Consider the following 14,170-nt stretch of genomic DNA (forward strand, 5'->3'; position numbering starts at 1 on the left):
GCTGTGCTTTTTTGTCAACAAGACCAGGTACATGGAGATTAATTTGTGGAATTGGAAACGTCCAGGGTGGGCATAATGAAGCTTCATGAAATACGGCTGATGGTGGGAGTTTCAGATATAATAGTTTTATAGATTTACCAAACCCGGAGCACGGTCGCGTGTGAGTTAAGAAGATGGTGATGCTTATGGCGGACTTTGTATCGCAAATGTATACGAAGGGTTTCTTGCGTGCGCATGATAGATATAGGTAATGCGCTTGCTTCAGCAAGTATACCGGTTACTGATGTATTTCCAAGAACACCGAGAGGTTCTAATAGACTGCTTGATTTCTGCTTGGATACTTTTTGTGTTAGTTACTGAAAGTGAGTGCAAAACGGGCAGGCTATGTCGAACTAGGCTGTTGATTAAGGCTTCGTGGAGTTTGAGCATGGGTGTACAGGACCTCCCCCACGTTTTTTCCAGTTAAGTAACGAAAGGTGTTGCACGCAGAGCCAAGCTTGTTTTTCAGATACTTAATATGTGGCGTCCAAGTTAAGTTCTTGTCGATTACAACTCCCAGGAATTTGGTTGAGGGAACATAGGGTAAACAATTCCCAGCAAGAATCAATGGGAAACGTTTCATAGAAATTATTGTAAATGCCATTGCTACTGTCTTTTCCGCTGATATGCACACACCTCAGTTTTGCAGGTAATGGATGACTCCAGCTAGAGCTCTCTGGAGAGTTCTCTGACTGACTTAACGGTTGGCGTTTGTGGACTATAAACAAAGATCAACTGCGTATATAAAGAACCGAATTTCCTTGGGTAGCAACTTGGGTAGAGAAATGAGTTATATTGAAGTGCGTAGCGCTTAGGACTCCCCCCTGTGGGACTCCCCGCTCTATGATATGTTCAGTCGTGTTGCCATTCACAGTGGCCATGAAAATAGTACGGTGGCTGAGATGGTCTTTTACCCGGCTAAAGATCTTACCACCAAAACCGTATTCAGCCATTGAAGTCAATATATCCTGATGTGTGACGGAATCGAAGGCCTTCTGAATGTCTAAAAATATAGCTAAGGTTCAGGCACGTTGCCAGGATTTTGTTTCGGAGGGGGGGGGGGGGGGGGGGGAGGGGGGAGAGGGGCGCCCATGACAAAATGCTGTATGAGGAGGAGGGGGGAGGGGAGGTCCTAGCAAAATAGAAAATTTCGGGGGGGGGGGGGGGGGGGGAAGGCCCGGGCCCCATCCATGCCCCCCTGGCTACGTGCCTGCTACGGTTGTTTTCCGATCAGCAATACCTTGTTCAACTGAACTGACGAGGTCAATTACACTGTCAGTGGCAGAGCGTCCAGTTCGAAATCCTGACATCTCCTGAGGATACAACCATGATTTCTCGAGGCACCATGTCATCCTTGACAGAATCGTGCGCTCCATAATTTTACATATGCAGCTTGTAAGAACAATCGGTCGAAATGATTCAAGATCAATTGGTGACCGTCCGGGTTTTAAAACGGGGGTTACCTGGCCTCGCTTCCATGCACGTGGAAGCACACCAGTGTTGAAGGATTCCATATAATATTCCAAAAGCCTGCGCTTCGAGTGCTCGTTTAGACGGTACAGTGATGTAGGTTATAGAATCTGGGCCAGGAGATGATTGTTTCTTTGGAATCTTGCAGGGCGTGGGGTAGTTCCTCAGGTGTAAAGTGCAAGTCTAAAGAAGGTTCCTCTGATAACGTGGAAACAATTGGGATAGTTTTTGGATCAATTATATGGCACGATGTTTGCACAATAAGGCGGCAGAATGCCTCAGCAATTTCAATGTAGGATGTACCTTGATCTAATGCAAGCGCTCGGAAGGGATAACATTGCTGAGCCGGAGTTCGAATTCCTTGCACTACCCTCCATAGTTGAGCGATATTATTTTTTCTTGCATCCAGTGAGGCACAAAGTTCTCGCCATTGTCGTTTGCCTAGAGCGTCTAAATGCTTTCGCACCATCTTCTGGGCCCCGCGTGCATTACGAACATCATCGCGCTTTTTCGTTCGTCTGGCTTTTCTTTCTGCTCGTCTTCGGATCGCTCTCAACCTTTCATATTCGATGTGATTTTTAGTACGATTGTAAGGCAGAGTTATGTTTCGTGTGGCCTGTTTGAGGCAATGTGTAATGGAATGTGCTAATTGTTCATTACTGGTAGCTGCTGTAATTAAGTTTTTTTGAAAGTTCAGAGAGAGAATTTCACCCAATCAGTTACTAAAACGGTGCGTTATTTCTTATTGCTATCAAAACCATGGACAGAAATCAGGACGGGTATGTGATACTGCCCATTGCCTCAAGATCAGTTGACCAGGTTACGTTTCTTGCACAGTCAGCTGACACAAATGTTAGGTCAAGGACGCTGCTTACAGTTTCTCCTCTATAGAAGGTTGGAGCGCCATCGTTCAGCAGGACTAAATTTAGACGCTCTGCAACGTCATTGATTTGCCTTCCTCGCTTGTCTTTGCGAGTACTACCCAAACTTCGTGATGGACATTGAAGTCACCACATAATATATGTGGGGAAGGGGTGTTCTGTACAATATGCTCTAGCTGTTGAGAGTCGAATGGTGTCGTTGTCTGAATGTATGTAGAGATAACAGTGAAATGACGTGACTTGCTCTTGACAATGGCACATACGTATTCATTGGTGTCGTGGGGTGTTACATTGTATTCTGTATAAGAGGGGTCCTTTTGTATTCTTAATAAAGATCGGCTGCCTCCAGATAGTCGTTTGGAGGTGATAAACGAGTAGCCTTAAATTTTGAAATTTGCACCATCACCAATGTTAGCTTCGGAGATTGCCAATACAGGAAAACGATACTTCCAAACGAGTTGCCTAAATTCTGAAAGTTTCGATCGAATAATGCGGATTCTTGGGCGAGTTGGTACTGAAACTTGGAGAACATAATAGCCTTTCACGACAGGAACGAAGAGTAGGAAGGAGGCAACACAATGCGCTAACTTCAACTGGTTTAATCTTCAGAAAATCAAGGGTATAAATACTCTGCATCATCGCGCCATTCAACCAATGAATGGCGTGGCTTGGGATTGGTTAAATGGCGCGATGATGCAGAGTATTTATACCCTTGATTTTCCGACGATTAAACCAGTTGAAGTTAGCGCATTGTGTTGTCTCCTTCCTACTCTTCGTCCCTGTCGTGAAGCGCTATTATGGTCTCCAAGTTTCGATCGAAGACCGTTACAATTTCACTGAAATACTATTGTCGCACTTAAAGTCTCTTCAAAGCAGTTTACCTGATCCAGGTAGACAGGAAAGGTGTAATGAAGTCAAGTCCTTTCTCTAATAGTTTGGCCCATTGGGAATCCTGAGTACTTAGAAACTGGCGCAGCATTTTGATGATCATGGTGAGAGTTAATTTTAGAAATGATTCGTCCTGCCCCTTTCCTTCAGCTGTAGGGGATTTTTGCTCTGTAATCCTCCCTGTGCATGTGAATTCGCTGCGGGGCTTTTTTGTTTTGTCTCTTTGCTAGTGCCTTGTGGTTGGGGCGTAAGATTGATGTCATTGGAAGTGTCGTGAGCGAGCCTTACGTTGGACGCTTTTAAGGAGTCACTCTATGTACGCTTAGGAGCGTTTATGTGTTTTGCGCTAGGTAAAGTTTGATTGACCTCTGTGGGAGAATCATTGATTGACATGGCAACATGATCTGAGGGATCTTCTTGCAACAATGATACCTGTTTGACATTTCGTATCGCGCTGCCAGATCAGTTCGCGTGGATGATAGCATAAGGCTTTGTTTACAAACTTCCACGAGTTGTTTATGCTCGACCCGCTTAGTGCAGTTAAGAGCAAGAGCATCAAGGTGGCTACCGCAGTTCACGCAGTTTGGCTCTTCTGCATCACAGGTGCTTCGACTGTGTCTCCCGCCACACCGACTGCACATTGCTTCTTTGAAGCAAGCTACAGTCTTGTGACCGTATCGGCCACAGTTGGAGCATTGCAGAGGGCGCTCTTCGAATTGAAATACCTGATAACGGACGCGAGATATTAGGGCATATGCAGGCAATGTAGTTGACGCAAACTGGATTCTGACTGCACTAGAATTCCCCAGTCTGCGCGCATGAATTATATGCGCCGGATCAGCGCGTAGTTCAGTTTTTAGTTGCGTGCCAGTGATATCTTGGTCTACACCCCTGATGGCACCGACAGCAGCCAACCCTGGACCGGGTTCATAAGCTTTCACTTGCACTTTGCATAGAGAGGTCACCTTGAGTAAAGACGTCGTAGCTTCTGAATTTCTGGAGTCGACTGCAATTAAATTGAGCCACGTATTGGGGCGAATCAAGACGATAGAGTCCTGGCATTTTTCCTCGAGTGCCATGGTAAGCCTTGTCGAATTGAGCTTAGTAATATTGACAGTTAGATCTGTTGGAATAAGGATGACTGTCAAACCTGTTTTTTGAAGTGGAGTTGACGCTTCTTGTGAGTCAACACTGGTCTCGAGTTGGCGGGGGCGTTTTCTTGACACTAAGGTGAATCCGGTTTGGTCGTCTATGTTCTTGTTTGAAGAACGATCCATAGCTTCGATGTTGTCTTGCGGCTCAGGCTGTGCAGGGGTGATTTGGTCTTGTAAGGAGGAAACACTGGGGTTCAACTCCATTTTATTCTCCTGATGCTGGCCTGGTTCTGCCGCGTATGCATGATCCTGGGTGCTTGGTGGTTGCTGAAGTGGCAGAGAATTGACGATTTGCAAAAAAGCTGCTGCGCATGCGCGAGCAGAGTGTGTTGTTGCCAGCGCCCCCTGCTCGGCTGGAAAACAAATGGGCGTGACGGCTATTCCTAGGCGGCAACAGGCGCGGAAGCGGGTTCGATTTGTTTGTCGCCATGCCAGCCCACTGTGTTGCGCCGACACGACGTACACACCGCCCTTGATGGACGGCGCACTCGTCGCTCGCACAAGACCGAGCTCCTTGTCTGCGGTGTCGAGGTTGAGCATGACGTTCTGAACGTATCCTTCTTCCTTGAACGCCGAACCACGATGTGCCTGACGGACTGTATGTGTGACCGAGTTCAGGTAGCTCCAGACGTTATCACTTCAGATGCTACAGGGCCACACGTCCGACACCCACCCCGTGGCCCGAAACGGGAACGGGACACTGTCATCTTCCATCATTTCGAAGCACCGGGAAATGGAGAAGAGGAAGCACGGAGGACAGCTTGCGTGCACGAGCTCCGAGGCAAACCAAAACCATGCAGCACGAGTTGTTTTCCAACCACCTTCTAGCCTCGCACCCAAGTTTCCGGCGTTGCGCGATAGGTGGCGCGCACTTTTTTGCAAATCGTCAATTATTCTGCTGACATTGATTCATGCTTTTTTCTGGTTGTAGCTTGATAGGAGAGGGCTCTGAGCTTGGAAGCGCTCTGCGGGTTTCCGCTTGCTGATTTGTTGGTGTGTAGGATATTTAAGTGAATAAATATTCCCGGAAACAAATTTCTGAAAGTCAGTTCACTCAGTCTTCGTCGTCCTTTTTTTTTCGACACGTCAATGTCGCTCGGTTATTCTTCTTCTTCGTCTGTTTTTCGAACTAGCGCTCGCACAAGCCACTTCCGATTAGCGTCTCTTGCGTTCGCTCCAGTTGGTGCTCAGGCGAGGAAAGTAAAAAAGAGCCGCGTAATTAATTGAGAAAGCAAATTTCGAGGAAGGGGACAGCAATCCTCCATAATCTGCTGAACAGTTCCGACGCGACTGCTGAAGCAAAGAAGCTTGGCCCGCCGGAAAAAAGAAACCGCAAACCAGTCGCTTGCGCGCTTTCTCTGCTCGTCGTCTGCTTCAAGAACGTGAAAAGACGAAAACGCCGTCGTCCTATGCACCAGCTTTCCCGCAATATTTATCCTCCTGTCACGTGATTTCCCGCCGCGCTGTGAGTGTCCAGCGCGGAAGCTGCTGCTCTGCCGCGGCGAAAAATTTCCAACCTGGTGGAACCGTGCCGCTCAGCCGCTGCCGCTGGCCAGAGCGCCGCGACGGCGGAATTCGCGCCGCTCTAGGGCGAAAATCGCTGCACGTGAAACCCGCTTCACAGCCGAATTCGGGTTTAGAAATGCAGTATAAGAGTAATTGAAGTCAAATGGCTGCCACGGCGTGTCGTGTGATGCCACGTTTTCACATCTTTCTCTGTTTTATTTTTTATTTAGCTCTGCCTCTTGTTCTCTCCCCTCATCTAACATCGCTGTCTCCCTCTTTGTGTCGCGAGGGGAAATTAATTACGTTTACTCCTGTCACCTTGGATCTGGCGACAGCCAGGAAAGTCCGATAGGTCCTCACACCGTTTCATCTTACGATGGACTACAGAAAACGCCACGAGCGCACAAAGCCAATCCAGTGCCGCCTGAGGGCCACGTGACCCGCGGGAGGGGTCGGAGCGAGGTGCGTAGGGACGCGATGCGTTGCTAGCACCGGATTGGCTGGGATGGCTCGTAGGGTCCGCTTCAGTCCATCCGAATGTGAAGCGGAGCGGAATAATGCGGGCAGGAAAGGAGAAAACATGCAGCTGATTTTCGAGGTGAATAATTGCAAACATGGGATAGAGGAAGGAAAAAGGCACGCGATGCCTCCCTTTATCCATTTCCTGGAGTTGCAGCTAATTAAAAGTTTTACGGAATTCGCGGTACTAAACCATTTCCCTAAATACCTTTTTTTTTTTTTTTTTTTTTTTTTTTTTTTTTTTTTTTTTTTACACAGGGAGCTTTTTCTTAACTTCATCGCGCGCCATTTTTTAATAATAGCCGCCTTGGTGGCTCCGAGGCGAGAGCGCTGGCCTCCGGATCCCAATGTGGCGGGTTCGAATCCCGGCCGAGGTGCCCGCAATCTGACGGAAGCTTATTGCGGAGGAGGCGCTGTGTAACTGAGCTTTCGGTTGCACGTCAAAAGATCCCCAGCTCGTCCAAATTAATCCTCAGTCCTCCGCTGGGGCGTGCCAGACGCCCGTCGTTGGTTTGGCACGTAAAGCCCCCAAATTTGATTTTCTAATAATTTAGAAGATTTAAGTCACAACCTCGCGTTGCGTTACGAAAGAGTAGTGAGCTGGGCGAGTTGGTAAACGTTGAACAAGGTTAAAAATCGCGCACAAAGCGACCTCGTTTCTTTGTGCGTGATTTTTAACCATGTTCAGCGTTACGAAACCTTTCGGGTCGGTGCGTTAGTGGTCGCCACGCACGTTTATGTGTGATGTGCGAAGCCAACCAGCTGGCCACGCGGAGAGATCATCGCTGCGTCTTTGAGATGAGTTGAGGAAACTTCTTTCAATTTTTTATTTAAGCAGAGCGTGTTTTCTCTAGCCCTGTATAAACCAGCAGGCTGTTTACGAACAAGTCAGCGTTTGCCGATAGCAGCGCCACCACAGCGCCACCGCATGCCGTACCGATAGTAGCGTCACCCATGCAGCTACCTGACATCAGGGCCGTGTGTTGGTGTATACAGCATCCGTAGCAGGACATTCCACAAATGTGCAATGAGGCCCATTCACGCAGTTCCCATTCTCTTAAAGGCACAAGGTAAAGGGCAAGAAAAAAAAAATCGATTTTTGTTTTTTTTTGCAATTTGAAAAGTTGTCACACTTTTTTTAGAAAGTTATATTTCGGGCTGAAAACACTTTTTCCGAAAGCAAGCAGCGGGTGGTCACACCACCTTTGGGAATGCGCACCTTAATCATGAATACATTTTTCATAAAAACATTTAACGCCAGATTTCAAAGCATGTTCGGAATGAGCTACACCTTAGAAATGATATTGCTACTATTGCAAAGCTTTTCTTAACTGAGATAATCCAAAGAGGTTGTGCACCTTTTTTTCCACGTGCGTACTTTGAGGCGCCTGTGTTTTGAACGACAAACTGGCAACATTGGATGCTGTTCTTTCATTTAATGCTGGTCGCATCGCACGAGCCAGTATTTTGAAGCCCTGTGGATTGAACCCTGGGTGGAACACCATCGATAAGATGAGAGAAGTTGACGTCACTCGAATGTACTTTACCGACCGAACGACACTGTTGGCCAGAATTCTGACCTCTCCTCCCCCCCCCCCCCCCCGTCCCCTTCGCTCAGCAAGTTTATAATTGGAACTATTTGACTATATTCCTCTATAAAAAGTTAATGAAGAAATCTGACTTAATTAACCGACTGATCGTTACGGTTAGCCCCATATACTACGTCCCCCTGGTCGTGTAACTCACCTGCACAAGCCGCATTAAGTGTAGCTTCCACAACTTTTTTAAACAAATCTATAAAGCTTAAAACACACACACACACACACACGCACCATATATTTTAATACTATATCAAAGGCACGTACATTAGGAGTTGCCATACTAGGAAGTTATTGTATATGTTACGAGAGTTTCACCGAAAGGCGCGGCTTCGTGGGGAGTTGGCATGCATGTGAAGACAGACTGCGCTGAGCAGTAAGCGGCTAATTGGCCAAAAAAGACGGGATGTAAAAAGTATATATATATATATTAATAGGGTGTGAAAGGACTTGGAAGACATGGCAGCCAGGTCTTGTCAGTTCCGTCTTTTACTTACGACTAACTTCCTCTTATCCCCGTGGCTACTTCGTCGTTCTTTGTATAACCAAATTATGTGATTGCGGTCTAACCGTAACATTAGCCCCCTCCTCTGGAGAAGGCGAATGTACGGGTCGAAGACGGTTGTCGTGATCGGAGTGCATGGTGGATGGTTTCATTCGAGACACATAGACGATATCCTTGTTCCGTGAACGACCGTCTTGAATAGGCGTCACACGTTCTATTTCGTAGTTGACGTCAGATGTCTGTCGTGTGATTCGGTATGGTTCAAAATACCGGGAGAGAAGTTTTTCTGAACGCCCAACAACACGAACGGGTGACCAGACTAAAACAAGATCGCCGACAGAGTAGTTAACTTGTCTGTGCTTGTCGTTATAACGGATGACCTGTGTCTGCTGAGAAGCAAGTGTGCGGTGTTGAGCGAGTTGGCGGGACTCTTCCGCCCGGTGAAGAACGTCTTGAACGTAGTCAGATGATGGTTCGGAAACGCTTGGAAGGATCGTGCCTAGGTGCGTTACTACGTCCCGACTGTAGACTAAGTAAAATGGAGAATAGTGCGTAGTTTCATGGATGGCCGTGTTGTAAGCATAAATAACAAACGGCCAAACTTGATCCCAGTTGTCTTGATTATTGGAAATGTAAAATTGCTAGCATCGAGGCGAGGGTTCGATTAAAGCGTTCAGTCATGCCATTTGCTTGAGGGTGGTAGGCAGTTGTGGTGCGATGGATTGTGCAACAATACCGAAGGAGGTGCTGAATGACTGTAGATAAAAAGACGCGCCCTCGGTCGCTCACGAGTTTTCTGGGGGATCCGTGTCGCAGAACAATATTGTGGAGAAAAAACGAGGCCACCTCTTCTGCATTTGGTGCCGTAAGAGCCTGGGTTTCTACGTATCGAGACAAATGGTCGACGGCGACGATTATCCATCGTTTTTTGTGTGTCGACTCAGGAAAAGGGCCAAGGAGATCAATTCCAACACTCTCAAATGGGTGGCTAGGGGGCTGAATGGGATGCAGATAGCCCGCAGGAGCGAGGGTAGGTGTTTTTCGGCGCTGGCAAGCTTCACATGATGTGACGTATCTGTGCACACTTTTGCATAAGCCAAACCAGAAGAAACGAGAGCTGGCGCGGTTCTATGTTCGAAACACACCCAAATGTCCGGCAGTCGGATCATCATAAAGGAAACGAAGTACATCAGAGCGTAAATGTCGCGGGATCATGAGAAGCAGGGGTTGTCCTGTGGGTTCATAATTGCGACGATATAGAACTCTCCCGACAATTGCATACATAAGTTCCATTTTCGCTGCTCTGCTCCGTGGCAAAGAATGCTGTAAGAGTCGGATGATACTCCGCAGTTTCGGATCGTTACGTTGTTCCGTTGCGATGTCCATTTGGAGGGATAAGGCTTGAACAGGGATCTCGGTGGCATCCGTGTCATCGGTGGTGGTAGGTTGTAGAGGGCAGCGGGACAAAGCGTCGGCATCTTGGTGAGCGTAGCCCGCCTTATAAACTATCTCGACATCATACTCCTGTAGACGAAGTGACCATCTAGCGAGACGTCCTGATGGGTCTTTTAGGTTAGTCAACCAGCAGAGAGCGTGGTGGTCAGTCACTACTCGAAAGCGTCGCCCAAATAAGTACGGTCGGAACTTGGTTATGGCCCATATTATAGCCAAACACTCTTTCTCTGTTGTAGAGTAGTTTACTTCCGCTCTACTGAGCGTGCGGCTAGCATACGCGATGACCTGTTCCTTGTCACGTTTCTTCTGGATGAGGACAGCACCAATTCCATATCCGCTTGCGTCTGAATGTATTTCTGTGGGAGAGCGGGGGTCAAAATGGCATAGTATCGGGCGATTCGTCAGGGACAGCTTTAAGGATCTAAAAGAGTTCTCTTGGTCTTCCGTCCATTCGAATGCTGTATCCTTTGAGAGAAGACGATTTAGAGGTGCTTTACGGTCAGCGAAATCTTGGATAAAGCGGCGGAAGTATGAGCAGAGGCCCAAAAAGCTTTTCAGTTGTTTAACGTTGAGTGGCCGGGGAAATTCTGAGACAGCTCTTATCTTGTCGGGGTCAGGACGAATGCCGTCTGCGCTGACGGTGTGACGCAAGATCTGAATTTGGCGGCAAGCAAGATGGCATTTCTTAGTATTAAGTTGGAGACCCGCTGTCTTAATGCAATCTAGGACGGATTGCAATCGTAAGAGGTGCTCTTTAAATGTCGCAGAGAAGATGACAACATCATCTAAATAGCACAGGCATGTTTGCCATCTTAAACCCCTCGATAAAACATCCATCAGCCTCTTGAACGTGGCAGGAGCGTTGCATAAACCAAACGGAAGGACTTTTAATTCATAGAGCCCGTCGGGAGTTATGAAGGCTGTTTTCTCTTGATCTTGGTCATGTATTGGTATCTGCCAATATCCGGATCGAAGGTCTAAAGAGGAAAAATATTCGGATCCTTGTAAGCTGTCTAAAGCGTCGTCGATTCGTGGTAGAGGATACACGTCTTTTTTGGTGACATTATTTAGGCGTCTGTAATCTACGCAAAACCTCCACGGCCCATCTTTTTTCTTGATCAGAACTACAGGTGAGGACCAGGGACTTGATGATGGTACAGTTATGTTCTTTCGGAGCATGTCTTTAACATGCTGATCAATTAAGGCTCGCTCTGAAGGAGAGACGCGGTAAGGTCTGTGTCGAACTGGTGAAGCATCGCCGGTATCTATTCGGTGCTTTACGGAGGTTGTTAAACCCAATGGGCCACCGTCGATGTCAAAGCATGAGGAGTATTGTTTCAATAAATCCAACAGTAGTCTGATAATCCCTCGGTAGTTTTTTATCAACCATGGATGATAAAGAAGAGACTAAGTCACGCAATGAAGTAGACGAGCCTAATAATTTTTCAGCGCACGGCAGAAGAGTAAAAACTGGGCAAGTGGGCAGGGCATAAACAAAGGCTACGCAAGTTCCAGTTGATAAACGTTGAGGCTCGTTTGACATGTTGGTGATAGGGACTGTGGCCGTGCCATTGGTCAATGTCGATAATAAAAATGGAAGGGCTAGGTTTTTGCGTAGCAACATGTCGCGGCAAGGTTCCACAAGGACATTGCCATTATAGTCGCCGAAAAAAAACTTATTCACCGCCGTGACAAAAATGGCACTCAAAGACGGAATGACATAGTCATGACTCAAACATAGCTTTCTTACTTGACCCGTGTCTAGGTCATAGTCATCATAATTCTCTCTACCAATATTAAGCACCCCAGTGCCGCAGTCGATGAGCGCGTTGAGTTGTGATAAGAAGTCTCATCCCAAAATAAAATCATTGCTGCAGTGAGGAACAACAGTGAAAGACACCACGGTAACTTTGTCTAGAGTGATGCGAGTGGTACACAAGCAACATGGCGAGAAAAGAGAACGATTCGCACCTTGCAATAACCTGCCGTCCGGAGGGGTGCCAACCAAACGACGTTTCCGTCGCGTGGACTCGTTCATGACTGAAACTGATGCACCCGTGTCTATTAATGCTGAAAACGTTTTTCCTTTGACGGTTATCGAAACAATATTTCTTGGGGGAGGCGGACGCTGGCAAGAATTGAACGAAGCGGCGTTACCTCCTACTGCCGTCGCGTCTAGTTTCCCTCGCTCTGGTAGGAAGTGGATGGCTCATGGGATGGTCGAAATGACGCCGACGAACATGGGTAAGGCGAAGGCGAGCGAAGACGCCTGTATGCCGATGGTCTCGGAGATGAAGATTGGTTACGATGTGGAAAGCTTGTTACTGGAACATCCTCGTCGTATGGATACGTCGGATAGGCTGGTGGCGAGTTGTAGCTGGAGCGACCAAAGAATCTGTAGGTATCACCTCGTTCTTCCGCGATGCGTCGGCGACAAAAGCGAGCAATGAGACCTCGGATTCGTCAGTGGAAGCAGGTGGGGCGGCTTCGAGCAGTGGAGGTCCACTCGGCGTTGGAGTAAGTGGTCCTGGGAGGTTCGGTACTCATCGGTCTTTGGAACGTGGGTTGGAAAGAAATCTGGGCAGGTGGCTGGGAAAGAAGTCTGGGCGCTGAGTCAGCATGTAGACGAGGGCTCATGGTAATTGCAGATATATTAGAAGCTGCGGCAGAAAGCTCCTCTCAAATGGCGTCCCTTAAAACATACGCGTCACTGCAGTAGTTTCCTCGAGTAATGTGGCACGGGAAACATAATCCGAAGCTCTTCCTTGATGATGTCACGGATGACTGTGCGTATAGTTTCAGTGACGGGGATTTGCAGTCGCGAATGTAGCGAGGGTAACCTCGTTGAGGTGGTTGCTGGTATCCTGGCTTTTTTGGTCTCGTTGAGGCGACGACATGCTTCTATGATGCTCTCGACGGTGCGGGAGTCACGGGCCATGAGGTATTGGAACCCGTCTTCTGATATTCCTTTGAGTGTATGACCAGCCTTGTCTGCCTCTGACATGGTTGGACTGGCGAGTTTACAGAGAGCAAGTACGTCCTCGAGATAGCCGATGTAGTCTTCGTCGGGACTTTGGGCATGGTAAGCGAGACGCCCTTCAGCCAGTTGTTTGCGCTGCGTAGAAAGTCCAAAAACTTCGAGAAACTTCTCCTTGGATCGATCCCAGGAGGTGAAAGCGTCTTCGTTGTTATTGTACCAGATCATCGCCGTGTCTTTGAGGTCGAAATTAACGTTAGCAAGTTTAAGCGTATCATCCCAGCGATTGTGCGCGCTCGCCCGATCATAGTCGCGGAGCCATTCGACGACATCTTGGGTGGCTGTGCCGGCAAACAATGGAGGATCACGTTGACGGCATGTCACGGTCGATGACGTTGTGACGGGTGGATTCGGCATGGTTTGAGATGTTACGGTGTTTTTGCCCAACGGTGGCTGTAGACCCCGGTGATTACCTGATCGGAGCTCCGTGTCGGATTCTCAGCCTTGAGGTAGGGTTCGCCTCACCTCCACCAAATATTAAGGTGTGAAAGGACTTGGAAGACACGGCAACCAGGTCTTGTCAGTTCCGTGTTTTATTTACGACTAACTTCCTCTTTCTTATGCCCGTGGCTACTTCGTCGCTCTTTGTATAACCAAATGATGTGATTGCGGTCTAACCGTAACAATATATATATATATATATATGGGTGGTTTCCTCTCAAATGGTGCAGGCAAAAAGGGTCGAATTTTTGATTTCGATAAAAAAAATATATGTTATGGCGCCGTTTCTAAAACCGCAGTCGACACAAACCGCAAGTTCGTCGGATTTTTTGTTTTCGACTTATGAATTTTTAAAGAGGCCGCGGCGAAAAGCAGTGTTTTTCACACCCGTCGGGGGTCGGATGTTTCGCTTGATCTCCCGCCAAGGATTTTCAGTCCACATGATATTATCTTTTTGAAGCACTCTGTGGACACATTTAAAAGGCTCCAATACCATGAAATAATTTTAGGCCTTTTGCTTTTTTTTTCTGTAAAAATGTCAAAAACGCATCCTCGGTCAATTGGTGACGAACTTTGACAATTAATTACTGGCGATCTACTTGGGTTACACCGATATTTTTTGTGTCCACGGAGAGCCAAAAAACACGCTCTTTATATTTATTATCAAATGCCTTGGT

The sequence above is a fragment of the Ixodes scapularis genome, unplaced genomic scaffold (assembly GCF_016920785.2).
Source record: "Ixodes scapularis isolate PalLabHiFi unplaced genomic scaffold, ASM1692078v2 PGA_scaffold1__304_contigs__length_218370807, whole genome shotgun sequence".
NCBI classification, from domain to species: domain Eukaryota; kingdom Metazoa; phylum Arthropoda; class Arachnida; order Ixodida; family Ixodidae; genus Ixodes; species Ixodes scapularis.